We start from the raw sequence: 13695 nt of genomic DNA on the forward strand, positions 1-13695 counted from the left end.
TGGTTCTGCAAACCACTGTGTGTGCTCAGCTGCCACAATTTAAAGTCTGCATGAACTGATGGTGCTCTGCATTCAAGGTGAGATCTTGGCCCACTGAAGTGAGAGGAGAAAATGCCCTCGCTAGAGAAATCCTCCACATCACCACTCTGTTTCTGGCCTGAGTGGAACTTCAAGTTAACACTAGGGAGGGACAACTTGACAGACTCAAAAGGCAGTGTTACTCCCTGGCCACCCTCAGGGACCATCTCACCATAAAATCAGTACAGCTGGAACAATCCCCACCTTGGAAAACAAACCTATCAACCAGGGTTGATGGAGCTGGTTGTTGGTGGTTGTATGGCCATGCAGTGCTGGTCGACAGCACTCCCTGCTTTACAAAACTCCTTCAAAATGAAGGTGCCCTCATAGGATGAGGAACCTCCTTGAAAGGGCTTGGCCACACACAGGGAAATATCCTCTGCATTTTGAGGCACAAGGGCTACTGGAGCTGATGGGGCAACACTGACACTTATAGATTCACAGATTCATTTTAGTTGGAAAAGACCTTTAAGAATTGAGTCCAACCGTTGTGTAGTCTGGTGCTAAACCATGCCATGTTCTTCAGCAGCTCATCTCTGCATCTTTTAAACACCCCCAAGGATGGGGATTCAACCACCTCCCTGGAGAGCTTATTCTAGTGTTTGAGAAGCCCTTCAGTGAAGAAGGGCCTTCTAATATCCAACCTAAAACTCCCCTGGTGCACATGGAGGCCATTTCCTCTCATCCTACCACTTAATACTAGGGAGAAAAGACAAACATCCATCTCACTACAACCTCCTCACAGGTAGTCCCTCCGAAGTTTGTTTTAAAACACCTTCTTCCTAGTCCTGACAAACAAGTTAACTCTCAAAATAAGCTCTCTAGCAGAGATAAAGCTTCTTAGTTAGGCCATCTACAGCAAATCAATCAAGGGCACGGGCTTGCCATTGATATATACCATTTCCAATGCTGTGTGTGCACACATCTTGTGTTTTCACTGGCCTCTTGTGACCTGTTAAATTCCAAAACACTGATGTATGCAATTCCCTACTGCTTCTTTACTCCAAGAGGCAGCTTGCCCAACAAGGACACTGCAGTGAACTAGACACAGCTCATTACATGCCTCTGGAATGGATCTGCCTGTGACAACTTCATGATGGTTCCCAGCCTTGTGCCATTGTGATTTATCACTTGGAGCCAGAGCATGATTCTGTTCATCAAGAAAAGATGTGGCTAGCACATATGCATGGTCCCCCCTCCAGCATGATGCTTAAGGAAGATACCTATATGCCAATGAGTAGCTCTGAAAGCCCAGCCAGCCACAAACACCCTATGCAACACATAGGGGAAAAAACCAAACAACCCACTGCAACCCACTGCAGAGGCTGGGTTTGATTGATCAAGGAAGACAAAAGCTGCTGCAGAGCAGGGAGAGGAGGGGGGGCCCAAAGGTGGCTCTCAGCCACCTCCACGCTCCTTTGATCCTGGGGCCATGCTGGCCACAGGCCAGTCCCTGCTGTGGGCTGTGTTAATCTGCACTGGCTGCGGGTGCCTCCCAAGAGGCTCAGTGGCAGCTGGGGATTATCTGGGTCAGGGACACCCTCCATTTTCTCTTCCTCGTACCACTTGAAGGGATGGTCAGGGCAAAGACTGGGCAGAAATAGCCACAGCCTGGTTGCAAGAGTCCACACATGCAGGGGTTATCCTCAGTGCATCCCCTGCTGCCTCTCATGCCAGTTTGTCCCAGCTTCTTGCAAGAGGTAGGCACACATGTCCCATCTGTCATCACAGATAAGACAGCAAAATGGGGGATATGACACTGAAGGAGATGAAAAACACATTTTCAATATCTCTGCTTCATTCCTGATTTGTTTATATATATATGTATGTATGTATGTATATAAATACACACACACACATATATATATGCATGCATAACTATGTATACATGTGGTTATTAACCCATATCTGATCCACGTAAGTAAGCAGTGATGCCAATACAGAAAAATAACACCCCCCATACACACAATTATAATGGGGCAAGTTTAGAGAAGTAGAGCCATGGCTCTCTGGGACCCACTTTTATCTCCTGTGGTTGTTTGAAAGGACCACAGACTTTCTCACAGCTGGGGGGACCTTTGGTCCCTGACTCCTGATAGCACTCCTCAGCAGATAACACATGCAGACCTATCCACAGCTTCCTGAAGCCAAGAGGGATCTTTGGAGGCTCTGGATTAGGCACTAAATCCATGTGTTGAAGCCTTTTGAGATGTGGTCTCAAAAAGGGCTGAAATTCCAGAGCTTCATTTCCAAGTTCCCTTTAATATGATGTGATTAGAGCCTGCACATGGCACTACCTGATCTCATGAACCTGGCTGATGTAGGTTAAGCAGTCACTGGAACCCTAAATGTGAAATACAATACAATATGGTACAACAAAATAAAAATTCTATGAACATCCCCCATTAGCCAAGTCATCTGCTTTGCAATTGATCATTACTGCTTTGGATTCATTGCTGTATAGATGTGGCTGAGTCACCCTACAGCCACTTTCTAATGTTGGACACTCCCTTGAGTCTCTCCCCTCTCTATCAAGGAACACCCATTGACAGCACTTGCCAAACCCAAGTATCTTTTAGTCACAGAATGGTAGGGGTTAGAAGGGACCTCTGGAGATCATCTAGTCGACCCCCCTTGCCAAAGCAGGTTCACCTACAGAAGACTGCACAGGATGGTGTCCAGATGGGCTTTGAATGACTCCAGAGATGGAGACCTGACCACCTCTCTGTGCAGCCTGGTCCAGTGTTCTACCACCTTCAAAGTGAAGGAGCTCCTTCTCATGTTTAGATGGAACTTTCTGTGTCCAAGTTTGTGCTCTGTCACTGGGCATCACAGAAAACAAGACTGTCCACATCCTCTTCATGCTCACCCTGTAAGTATTTATAAGTTTTGACAAGATGCCCCTCTCAGCCTTCTCTTCTGCAGGCTGAAAAGCCCCAAGTACCTCAGCCTTTCTTCCTAAGACAGGTACCTTTGACAAGTTAGGTAAGCCCTGAACCTCTGAATCAAACCATCCAGCAGATTCAAAAGCCATAGCATAGGACAGCTGTGTAATGAGACCAATGGTGAACCACCTGAGAAAGCAAGCAACGAAAGCAGATTTTCTGTGGCTTGCACAATGAAAGGCAGAACACATAAAAGATTAGTTTTCTGTCCAATAAAGTAATTATGCCATTTCCTTCTTAAACAATCCAAGCTCTAGAAGGCTACAAAAGACACTTCATCTGCCTCAATAATTAAGGAATAAAAAACCAAACAAACACCAAAACACCTGAAAAACATCTTTAGAAAGTTTCAGGGAGGGAATGCTGTTTCAAAGCATATGGACAGATCCAACAAGTCAAAAGGGAGCTTTACCTTTGGCTCTGGATCAGGACCTTAAAATAATTCTGGAAACATTCCAGAAAACTCTTTGTTGTTTTTTTTTTCAGTTACATTTAAGCTCTGTGCTTTGGAGCTATTCAGTAATTTTCACTGGTAGTGTTAAACCATCCAGGGGACCTTTATGCTCACAAGCCGACCCTCCGTCTCCCTTATGCTGCTTTCACATCGACGCTGCCTCACTGATTCCAACAAACAGTCTCCCCATTCACCCTGATACGAGACAGCAAGCAAAATTAGGCACCAGAGATGTGTCTAAAAGCCTGGGTATCCTGTTCTGAACATCACTTTAGCTAATTAATAAAAGAAAACCACAGCCCAGAATATTTCAGTGTTTGCAGACTCTAGCCTCCTATTCAGCCACTTGCTCTGTTCCCAGGAGTCTGGAATCACTACGTTGGTTTATTTTATTTTTCTGTTTGTTTGGGTTTTTTTTTTTAACTGTTGGTGTTATTATTTGGGGGAGTCTTTTTTTGCCATTCTCCATATGTCTTTGAAACAGGCAGCGTGCGATCCGGCGCAGTGTTTCTAAGCTCTTTCCGGCCTGCCCTGAGAAGGGACTAAAAAGCAGAGAGCTTCGCTGGGTCCTGACTACCGAGCTCACCGCACAACATGCAAGAGCCTGCCGGCCCACTTTCACAAAACAGCTAAAAACCTGAGGAAAACTGAGCCATCTTTCAACATAAAGTACAATTTTTTCACAGATCTAACATCAACATGGGGAGCAGCACTGCTTTCACAGTCACAGACCAACTTCCTGGGCAACTAGAATCATAGAATCAATAAGGTTGGAAAAGACCTCAAAGATCATCAAGTCCAACCTGTCACCCAACACCTCATGACTACTAAACCATGGCACCAAGTGCCACGTCCAACCCCCTCTTGAACACTTCCAGGGACAGTAACTCCACCACCTCCCTGGGCAGCACATTCCAATGGCTAACAACTCTCTCTGTGAAGAACTTTCTCCTCACCTCAAGCCTAAACTTCCCCTGGCGCAGCTTGAGACTGTGTCCAAAGGACATCGGTACAACTTGCAGATGCTCATTCAGTTTCTGTTGTGGTCCTGACAACACTTTTGGGAGTTGCCTTTCAGCAGTTTCACAGAGAAGCAAATTCAATCCATCACAAGCAAAACTTCCACTAAGAGCAAAGGAATCCAAGAACTCAAACACCTTCCTAGGAAAGTTTCTACTGCAGTTTCTACCTGGGGTAGTTTCTACCCTATGAAGAATTCAGAGCCTCCGTTCAAGGCTACCTGAGCCCAGCAGGAGCAGACGCACAAGGGACCTGTTCTTAAGTAGTAAAGTCCTCCTTTAGCTGAAGTCCTCCTACAGAAGTATCAAGAAAGGATGGGACAAGGGGGGAAAGCACCAAAAGGATTTAATCTGCCTCTTTTTTTTCCTGTATTCATATGATGATTCTTTTTGTTCTATCTTTCAGCTATGATGCAATGGTTCATAACAACTATTTACTTTTCTCTCCTTATCTAACAGCTGTCTGCAGAGAAAGATGGAAAAATAAATGTCAAAAAGAAGATAAACTATTCATATGCAATGTGCAATTGCTATATTTAAGTCTTTGTACATTATCTTTCAAATTATATTTAGTTTCAATGGGAGGGAGAGGGGAAAAAAAATCTCCCTTACTTTCTAAAGTTAGCAACAGAATTTTTATATTGTTTCCAAATACAACTGCTCATCCTCAGAAACTTTTCCCAGGGAGTAATTAATGCTTGGAGACAGGGAATCTGACTACATCAGATGCATTTTGACATTGGCCCACTAACTTGTCACCTACAGCCAAAAACTGGGCAAGTCCTCAGGGAAAGAGCTGTGCAAATCTGGATTAGCTCTGTTGAAGTCAAATGAATCGATCTGGATTTACGCCGGCAGAGCCAAGAGGAGGATTCACCCCTCTGTCTGATGGGCGCAGGGAAGAAAAGAGCTACGAGGACTTCAGAAAACCAGGGTAACTTTGCCATGCGCCGCAACTCTGCTCTGAAAGGGTTATTTCCTAAGAGACACCCAGCACACGCCGGCAGCAGCCCCTGCGCTCACATGAATGAGAATTACACGCACGCATCGAGGGAGATTAGACCTCTCGACGTGAAACGCTGTTGAAATGAGATAAAGGGAGGGGGGGAAGAATATCTTAAGATACTTGCAGTGCTTTCCAGACCCTCTTGGTGCAGACACCTCTGGCAATGCCTCCGTCCCCTCCCGCAACACGGGAGCCTTGCATAGCTCGATGTCGGAGACTGGAAACGGGGCTGGGGAAGCAGCGGAGACGATGCGCTCGGCCCCGGGGAGGGAAAAGAGAGAGGCTGCGTCACGCCGTGGCGCTGGCTGGACTAATATGGGGAGCAGCCGTGGCCAGATATCCTCGTCCGGAAGGAAAGGACAACCCCTGTAACACGAGAGCTGGCGCGGGTGCCTGGAGCGGGGAGCAGACACACAACCACCCGAGGGCTTTGGAAGGTTTAGGACTTCCCCAAGCCAAGAGGGCGACACCATCAACCGCATCTGATGTGGCAAGGAGAGGAGCAGACTTCGATGCAGGGGGGTCCCTACCCCGCAGCACCCAGCTCTATTAAATGCAACATAATTACTCTGTTATAATCAGGCAGGTATTTTAAAGAGGCTTTAGTGCGATTTTATAATTGTGCATTATGTAACAGCTACTAATGTGTCAGGCCTCAGACAACACTAAATGCCTGTCTACAGGTCAGGCTGTAATACTTTAATGATGTGTTTCAGAGCTGGTCAGTCTGGGCTTAAACCCTCTCCTTATTTTGCCCTCCCTTTCCACCCTCATTCCTTTCTAGAGGCCTTGGCTGCATTTCCAGACTTACTCCCATCAGTGAAAGCCTCCTCCTAACATTTCTCTCCATAGTCCCATGCCCACTCTTGGTGGCTATATATCATGGAAGAAAATGCAAACTTCATCACAGAGCTGCTGATCTTTACAAGCTTTACACTATATTGGGGGGATTTTGTTTATTTCATAATCACTTTTTTTTTAAGTTCATGTTTTTCAGGATTTCCCAGGGGCAGCGTCTGCCCTTGTACAACATGACAACTCCTTGGGGGACTGAAATGGGCTGGCAGCAGGGCAGAAAATCTGAGCTGACTCCTGCAGGGGTGATTTTTTTGCTCACTGGAAATCACCAGAAATGAGACCTTTGTGCTGTCCTGCTTTGGTTACCCAGGACCAATAAGGCATCTGGTTCCCTAAAACCAGAGCTGTGGTGCACGCAAAGCTTGTCAGACCCAGCATGCTGCAAGCCAGCTGGAGGAACAGGGGTGGATCAGCCACCAAGACACTAACAGAATGGCCCCTTTGTTTGGCTAAGGTAACCATCTCATTACAAGGAAGAGAATTATCAAAAAATCACTTTATAAACAATAAAATTTGGAATGGATTTTATCTAAAAAGTTAATATCTGTCTCCTGCTAATGGGTCTTGAAGGAATTTATGCACAGGCAAGTGTTTCCATAACTTATTACACAGATACTTCAGTCTTCTCTAAAGCCTTTAGAAACAGTTAAAAAAGTTTGACAACTCCTTGCCCATCCCTTCCAAGACCCCTCCAAAACCTCAAAACCTGGCTTACTGTTCACAATCAGGCTGAAAATGCCATGAATGCCAACTGAGAGAGAGAGATTCCTTATTCATGCCCATGGTCTACAGTCCATTACCTTACTTCTGCACACTTCAACATGAACCTGACACCAGTGAGATGTTTTTTAATATCCCAGACTGATACTAGAATTGGATTCAAATTAGTAAAGCACAACATTCCGTTGTATTTCACTTAGCAACTTGGATATAGAGAAGTTTTAATGCCTTAGAAATCCATCAAGCTTTAAAAAGAATCTACAACCTGATTGTAGGCACTTAGCATCACAGCTAGAAAGCCTCTTTGGCAGAAGTTTAGTGAGCCAGGAAAGTTCAATTCAAGCTGAAATGTGGAATAAATATTCTAGTAAATAATGGACTTGGTTTTTTTTTTTTTCCCTTTTCCAAGAGAAATCTCATTTTAAAAATAATTTGTAAAAGGCCAAGGGAAAACTCTAGAGCTCAACAGATTATTAATTTTTTCTGCATATGTTGGTACAATGCTGTTATTTGATGTGTGCCATGCATACATTTTAAAAGCTCTTGCAATATTGGGATAAAAATATTTTTGTCATGCAGAATTGTGATTTAAAAAAAAATATTGAGTTAATGACAAAGAACAAGGAGGCTGTGATACTGGGATACTGGGATATTTTTTGCTGTGAAAGGTAAGGGATCTTTTGACATCAACAAGACTTTTGCACAGAAAAGATTCACAAGGTGACCTCCTCTCAGGAAGCTAAGCTGCACCTCCTCAAATGTGGCCATGTTTGAAGAAGGGGAAATTTTGTTGGGTTTATGCCAACTTCCCTGAGAAGGCACCTGTGGGAACTGGGACTGATAAGAAACCTAAAAAGGGTATGAAGAGTGATCATAACAGCTGGTACTACGTGCATCTAACAAAACCAACTGAGAGAGAGATTCCTTATTCATGCCCATGAATAAGGAATCCACTTTGTCCACTTTGTCCTCAGCCTGCCTAGGGACTGGGATGGGTGTTAACTTGACTCAATATTCCCTCGTTCTTCTCCCAGGCTGAAACCTGGGATCTCACTCACTTCAACTAGGCAGCCCAGAGCTGGTCTAATATCCTAGAATTAGGAGGAAATAAGGAAGCATTATTATTCTGAGGAAAAGAAGATATTTTTTGTCAGGGTGACCACGTCACCTGCCACTAAACTTAAGAGGAAATCACTGTCTGCATAACGGAGCAAAAAGATCCTCCACAACAAACTTTCTAAACTACCTGGATCTCTTCAGTGACACAAAAACCACCAGAAGGAGAGAAGGGTTAGGGACATTCCAGTTCTGGAAAAGTTTTCTTTTCCTCATTATTAGTAACTCTAATTACTTTGAAAGAAGAGCAATGAGATAAATCCTGCAGAGCCAGAAATGTGACCTGATTTCCTTCCTGATTTAGAAACTGTCACTTTGCAAGAGAAACCCAAAGAGACAGAGCCAGGTCAAAGTGGGCCCTTCAGTTTGGTTCACAGAGTAAATAATAAACCCAAGATCAATAGAAATATTACCAGAGGTTTTTGGTACTTGTTCATAGAGACAATGCTGTTTAAAAGATAAACAAACACTTGCTTATTTGAACTCTTCACAGTCACACACAACACCGCAAAAGAAGTATTCGCTATAAGCAAACCCAACTGACTTTGTTTTCCTCCAGGTTAGACAGTCACAGTGAGAAGCAGTGACAGAATTTCAAATACAAATTGTTTCATACTATGTTTAAGGCCCTACATCAAGGCAGCAGGTAAACACAAAGCAGAAAAGTCAACTGCATGCTTTAGAGTGATGCTCCTTCTGTGATACCTGAGTCTTATTCAATAGAACTGAGAAATTACTTGTTGTCACCTTTTAACTATCAGAACTATAATTTCCCAAAGTAATTCTTGAGGACAAATGGAGACAACTAACAAGGTAGTAATTTTCAGGAAGAACTGAGCATCTACCCTCTGAAAACAACAGGTCTCTTCTATGGCTTTCAAATTGAGCCTCCAAGGTATCTAAGGTGGTAACAGATAATAGCCTGTTCCTTCTGAAAACCATGACCAGGATTTCTGAAAAACTGTCAGCATGCTTTAATACTTTAATATGCAACACAAAAATGTTCTTTACTCAAACACACACAAAGAGCATTCTGTCTAGATACTAAACACAAAATGATAATGAGAGAGAAGAGCAGGAGAGAGGGAGGAGAGGAAGAGAGAGAGAGAAGAGGAAGAGCGAGAGAGAGAAGGAAGAGAGGGAGAGAGAAGAGGAAGAGAGAGAGAAGAGGAAGAGAGGGAGAGAGAAGAGGAAGAGAGGGAAAGAGAAGAGGAAGAGAGAGAGAAGAGGAAGAGAGGGAGAGAGAAGAGGAAGAGAGGGAGAGAGAAGAGGGAGGGAGAGAGAAGAGGGAGGGAGAGAGAAGAGGAAGAGGGAGAGAAGAGGAAGAGAGAGAAGAGGGAAGAGAGAGAAGAGGAAGAGGGAGAGAAGAGGAAGAGAGAGAAGAGGAAGAGAGAGAAGAGGGAAGAGAGAGGAGAGAGAAGAGGGAAGAGAGAGAAGAGAGAAGAGGGAGAGAGAGAAGAGGGAAGAGAGAGAGAAGAGGGAGAAAGAAGAGGAAGAGAGAGAGAGTAGAAGGAGAAGAGGAAGAGAGAGAGTGAAAGAAGAGGGAGAGAAAGAAGAGGAAGAGAGAGAGAGAAGAGGAAATCTCATAAATAGGATCTTTTAAATAAATTCAAACTAGCTGCATCTCATAAAGCTCCCATGCCCATCAGGATGCCCTTTCCTATCACTACATTTTAAAATACAATTTTAACAGCATATTTATCAGAACACAGCAACTACTCAACTCATTTCTGTAGACTGCCAAAGTCCTGGGAGTTGCTAGCTGGTGCCACAGGTGTTAGTCCAGCATAGGAAGAACCAAAGGTAGTTCCTCATTCAAGTCAGGAATAAAATGCTTTCACCTCCATGCAGTTTTAAAGTCTGTAGCCATAAGCTGCCATTCAGAGTTGGGAAGTCTACACACACCCTTCATGGTCAAGGTATTTAGGCTACATACCCAGTGATGCAACTGAATACCTTCATGAGCTCTGACGAATGATAGAGGGTATGAAAGAATATCACTTTTCTACCACACTGCATAGAGGTATTGCATGCTTTAAATCTGCAGGACTCACAGCAACTATTCACACAAACTGCACAGGACTCACACAAACTACTTCTCCATGCTGACACAGACATTACAGTCTGACCCTTTGTGTTTGCAACACCTCTGAGAGTCTCAGACAGAAGTACAGAGTTGCACTATGAACCGATTCAGGACGAGAGCCAAGAACTGCCAACACCTACAATACAACATGAAACTTCAATCACATAAAAGTTAAGTAACATATTCACCTATGATTATTTCTGCCAATACTGTGATCTGCCTTGTACCAAAGGTTACATAAACTCCACTACTTAAGGCTGAGACCTTTTGGCACATTAATCTAAAAATATCAAAATTTGTGGTACAGAATTCCATTGCTTAAAGGCTGAGACACTTGCCCCTAAAAGACCTGGGGTTTGGGGGTTTGTTGTTGTTGTTTTTTCTTAAGGACCCACTGTTTCTGAAGCGCTCTGTCAACAGTGTTTACCACTGGAAAAGGCTACACTAGAAAACAAATATTAACAAAATCAGTGAATATCAATCACTGTAATCCCATCCTGTTCCGATGAGCGTGGATTCCCCTCAACTTTTTAGAAACCAGATGTCCCATCAGAGGCAAAACATTCAAACAACCAGCATCCACACTCTCAAAAACACCACTTTCTTTGGCCATTAGAATAAGGGGGTTTCACTCCTCACTGCTTCACAGCTCTGACCTTTCAAATTCTCTGCCACCAAAAGCTTATAGGATCTGCCGGATCCATCTGCGGCTCCACCTGGCCTGCTTTCCCACGCCAAAAGGACGGATCAAATATACGTGTCTGAAAACACATCCCTGCTTTCTCTTCATACCACCCAGGGGGGGAAGTCCTCCACCAGTTTCAGACAAGAGAAAGCCTCCAAGATCGCTTCCACAAAGCCCTGAAATCCTGGGAAATAGCAGCAAAATGAACTTCAGCACCTTGGACAGGACGCAGGGACAGAAAATCGCCGAAATCGGCTCATGGCCCCGAAAATGCTGCGCCTGGACGTGACCCTCCAGGACACATCTGCGGGCCTGTTTATTTTTAGTGTTGACAAATCCTCTTTGAATCGCCGCGTTTATTCCACCATCCGCCCTGCATTTTGGGAAGAGCCACTCGCCAACCCAGCAGTGGGAGAAATTGGGGCCACCAGTTCTGGATCCAACTCCCCGTCTGTGAGATCAGGGGCTGCCCCAGTTGCAACTGGAAAGGCTCGGCTCGAGCACTCACAAAGCTCAGCTCATCCCTTCCAGGCAAAACAAGACCTGTTGCCATAGATGTGCGTGGCTCGCGTGTTTCTCCGCTTTCTAGAAGATCATCTCCACCTCCTCACCCAAGCCTCCAGGAAAAAAATAAATAAATAATACAAATTAAAAGGTTTGGTTTATTCCCATCGCCACCACACGTCGGTTGCCTAAGTTTTGCTTTAATTTAGCTTTTGTTCTCTCCCACCGTGCTCCCAGCGTGTCAGTGCTCCCCTCAGGGCTGCCTCAATAAAACTGTGCTCACCTTGCCGGAGCACAGCGCAGCTCTTCCTGTTTCCTTTTATTTGCATAAGCCAAACCAAGTTTTTAATATCCACCAGTAAAGAGCTCCTAATGTTTAAGCAGAGATATTCTACAAACAGCTCTGAGGTGAGTGGTGCTGTTAAGATAGATACTTCAAATCTGTCAGTTCTTACAAGTAACACCAGTAACGCTGTCATGATACAGGAGAATGATACATTTGCCCCTGCCACCGCAGAAATACCTGTTCCAGCTCATTTCTTCCCTTCAAAACATGCCACCAAATTTCCACTCCAACACGTCTGACACCGCATGACATTAACCAAATTATTTGCAGAGTATTTGCTGTGTGGTTAATTCTTTCTGGCACTTCTAAGTGCCGAAGTGAGATGGAAACTAGACCAGTTCCTTGCCAGAATTATCCTTCGACAGCAAAATATATCTCTATGTTTATATATCTCTAGATGTCCTCCGCAAGCTTTGCTGAGCCAACTTCTCTCTCCTACGGCCCCGGCAGCCTCTCCGCCACCCTGCCCGGACGGGACGGACGCGGTGCTGGTGCCACCGCTCCTCCTGCCTCCAGGGGAAAGTTTAGGGAAGGGAAAATCCCGGCACTGTCCATTTCTCGCTGGGAACCAGAGATTGATTTTTGATTTTTTTTAAATGATTTTTTTTATTATTATTTTATGAAGCAGCAAACAACCAACAAAAACCAACCAACCAACCAAAAACAAATTTAAAACAAAAAAAAAAAAAAGGAGAGAAACTTACATTGGTTTATTTAATTTTTCCTGCTACCCCAAGAGTCCCAGAGCCACTTCATTGTATCCACAGAGTTTTTAGTCCCCGAGTGGTACCGTCCCGCGGGAAGGGCCCGGCTGCTGGGCGCTGCCCGCCCGCCGCGGAGGGCGCATGGCTCGCAGCCGCCGCGCCGCTGTGTGCGGCTGCCGCGGGAGCGCAGCCCCGGCCGGGCGGCGGGGGCGGGCGGCGGGGAGGGAACGGGGAGGAGAACGGGGAGCGAAGGGGGGCGAAAAAGGCACCGCCCGCCCCTCCCCGCCGGCCCCAGCCGGGTCCGCAGCGCCTCCTGCCGCCGGTGGCTGGAGTGAATGGGGGAAGGAGGAGGAGGAGGAAGAAGGAAGGATGGGCTGGGGAGCTCGGGGAGGATGGAGCAGGAAGGAGAGGCGAGGAAGGATGGGGAGGAGAAAAGTGGGATAAGGAGGAGGGGTAGGGAGGAGAGGTAGAGAACAGAGAAGAAAGAATGGGGGGTGGGGAGGAAGGCAAGATGGGGAAGGATGAGGAAGAGTGGCAGGGGTGAAAGATGGGGGAGAAGAAAGAGGGATGAGGAATAAAAAGAGTAGAAATTACAGAAGTAGCATGAATAGGGATGAAGAGGGAGGCAGGATATGGAAGGGTGGGGGGAAAGGATAGGCAGAGGTGAGGAAGGAGAAAGGTGGGAAAGGAGAATGGAGAGAGCTGAGGGGAATGAAAGGACAGAGAAGAAGGAGGCAGAAAAGGTGGGGAGGGGAAGGATGGTAGGGTAGGGAAGGATGAAGAAGGCAGCTAGGCAGGAGTGAGGAAGGAGACAATGTGGGAAGAGAGGAAGTGTGGAGAAGGAGGGATAGGGAGAACTTGGAAGAAGGGAGGGATAAGGAAGATAAGTATGGAAAAGAAAGCTGGAAGAGAAAGGCTAGAGAGCAAGATGGGATCAAGAAGACTGGGGAGAAAGGAGGGAAGGGGGTAAGAGGGTATAGAGTTGGGTTGCCATGGGGGCATTGGAAAGATAACTTGACCCAAGGGCAAGGGGCAGAGGAGGTGGACACAGCAGGGGGTCCCCAGTAGGCAGAGGAAGCGGGGCAGGTGTGAGCAGTGCCAAAGCTGGACTCTGATCAGCCCATGGACAACCAAATCAAATGCCTTCTGCAGATGCTTGCCCCAAGTGACTCAG

General features: G+C 45.6%; 1 protein-coding gene across 1 annotated transcript in view; it reads right to left on the bottom strand.

Moving 5' to 3' along the window:
* LOC104297844 (sodium channel protein type 5 subunit alpha) overlaps positions 1–12693 on the bottom strand; it is a 222074-nt gene extending 209381 nt beyond the window's left edge. Inside the window, exons 1-2 of the mRNA XM_054171205.1 lie at positions 12522–12693; positions 11476–11584 (exon numbers count right to left, since the gene is read on the bottom strand). The gene's annotated coding sequence lies outside the window, so the exon portion shown is untranslated. The remainder of the gene's footprint in view (positions 1–11475; positions 11585–12521) is intronic.
* Positions 12694–13695: the final 1002 nt, after the last annotated feature.

This window comes from Dryobates pubescens, chromosome 21, assembly GCF_014839835.1.
Source record: "Dryobates pubescens isolate bDryPub1 chromosome 21, bDryPub1.pri, whole genome shotgun sequence".
Taxonomy (NCBI): Eukaryota; Metazoa; Chordata; class Aves; order Piciformes; family Picidae; genus Dryobates; species Dryobates pubescens.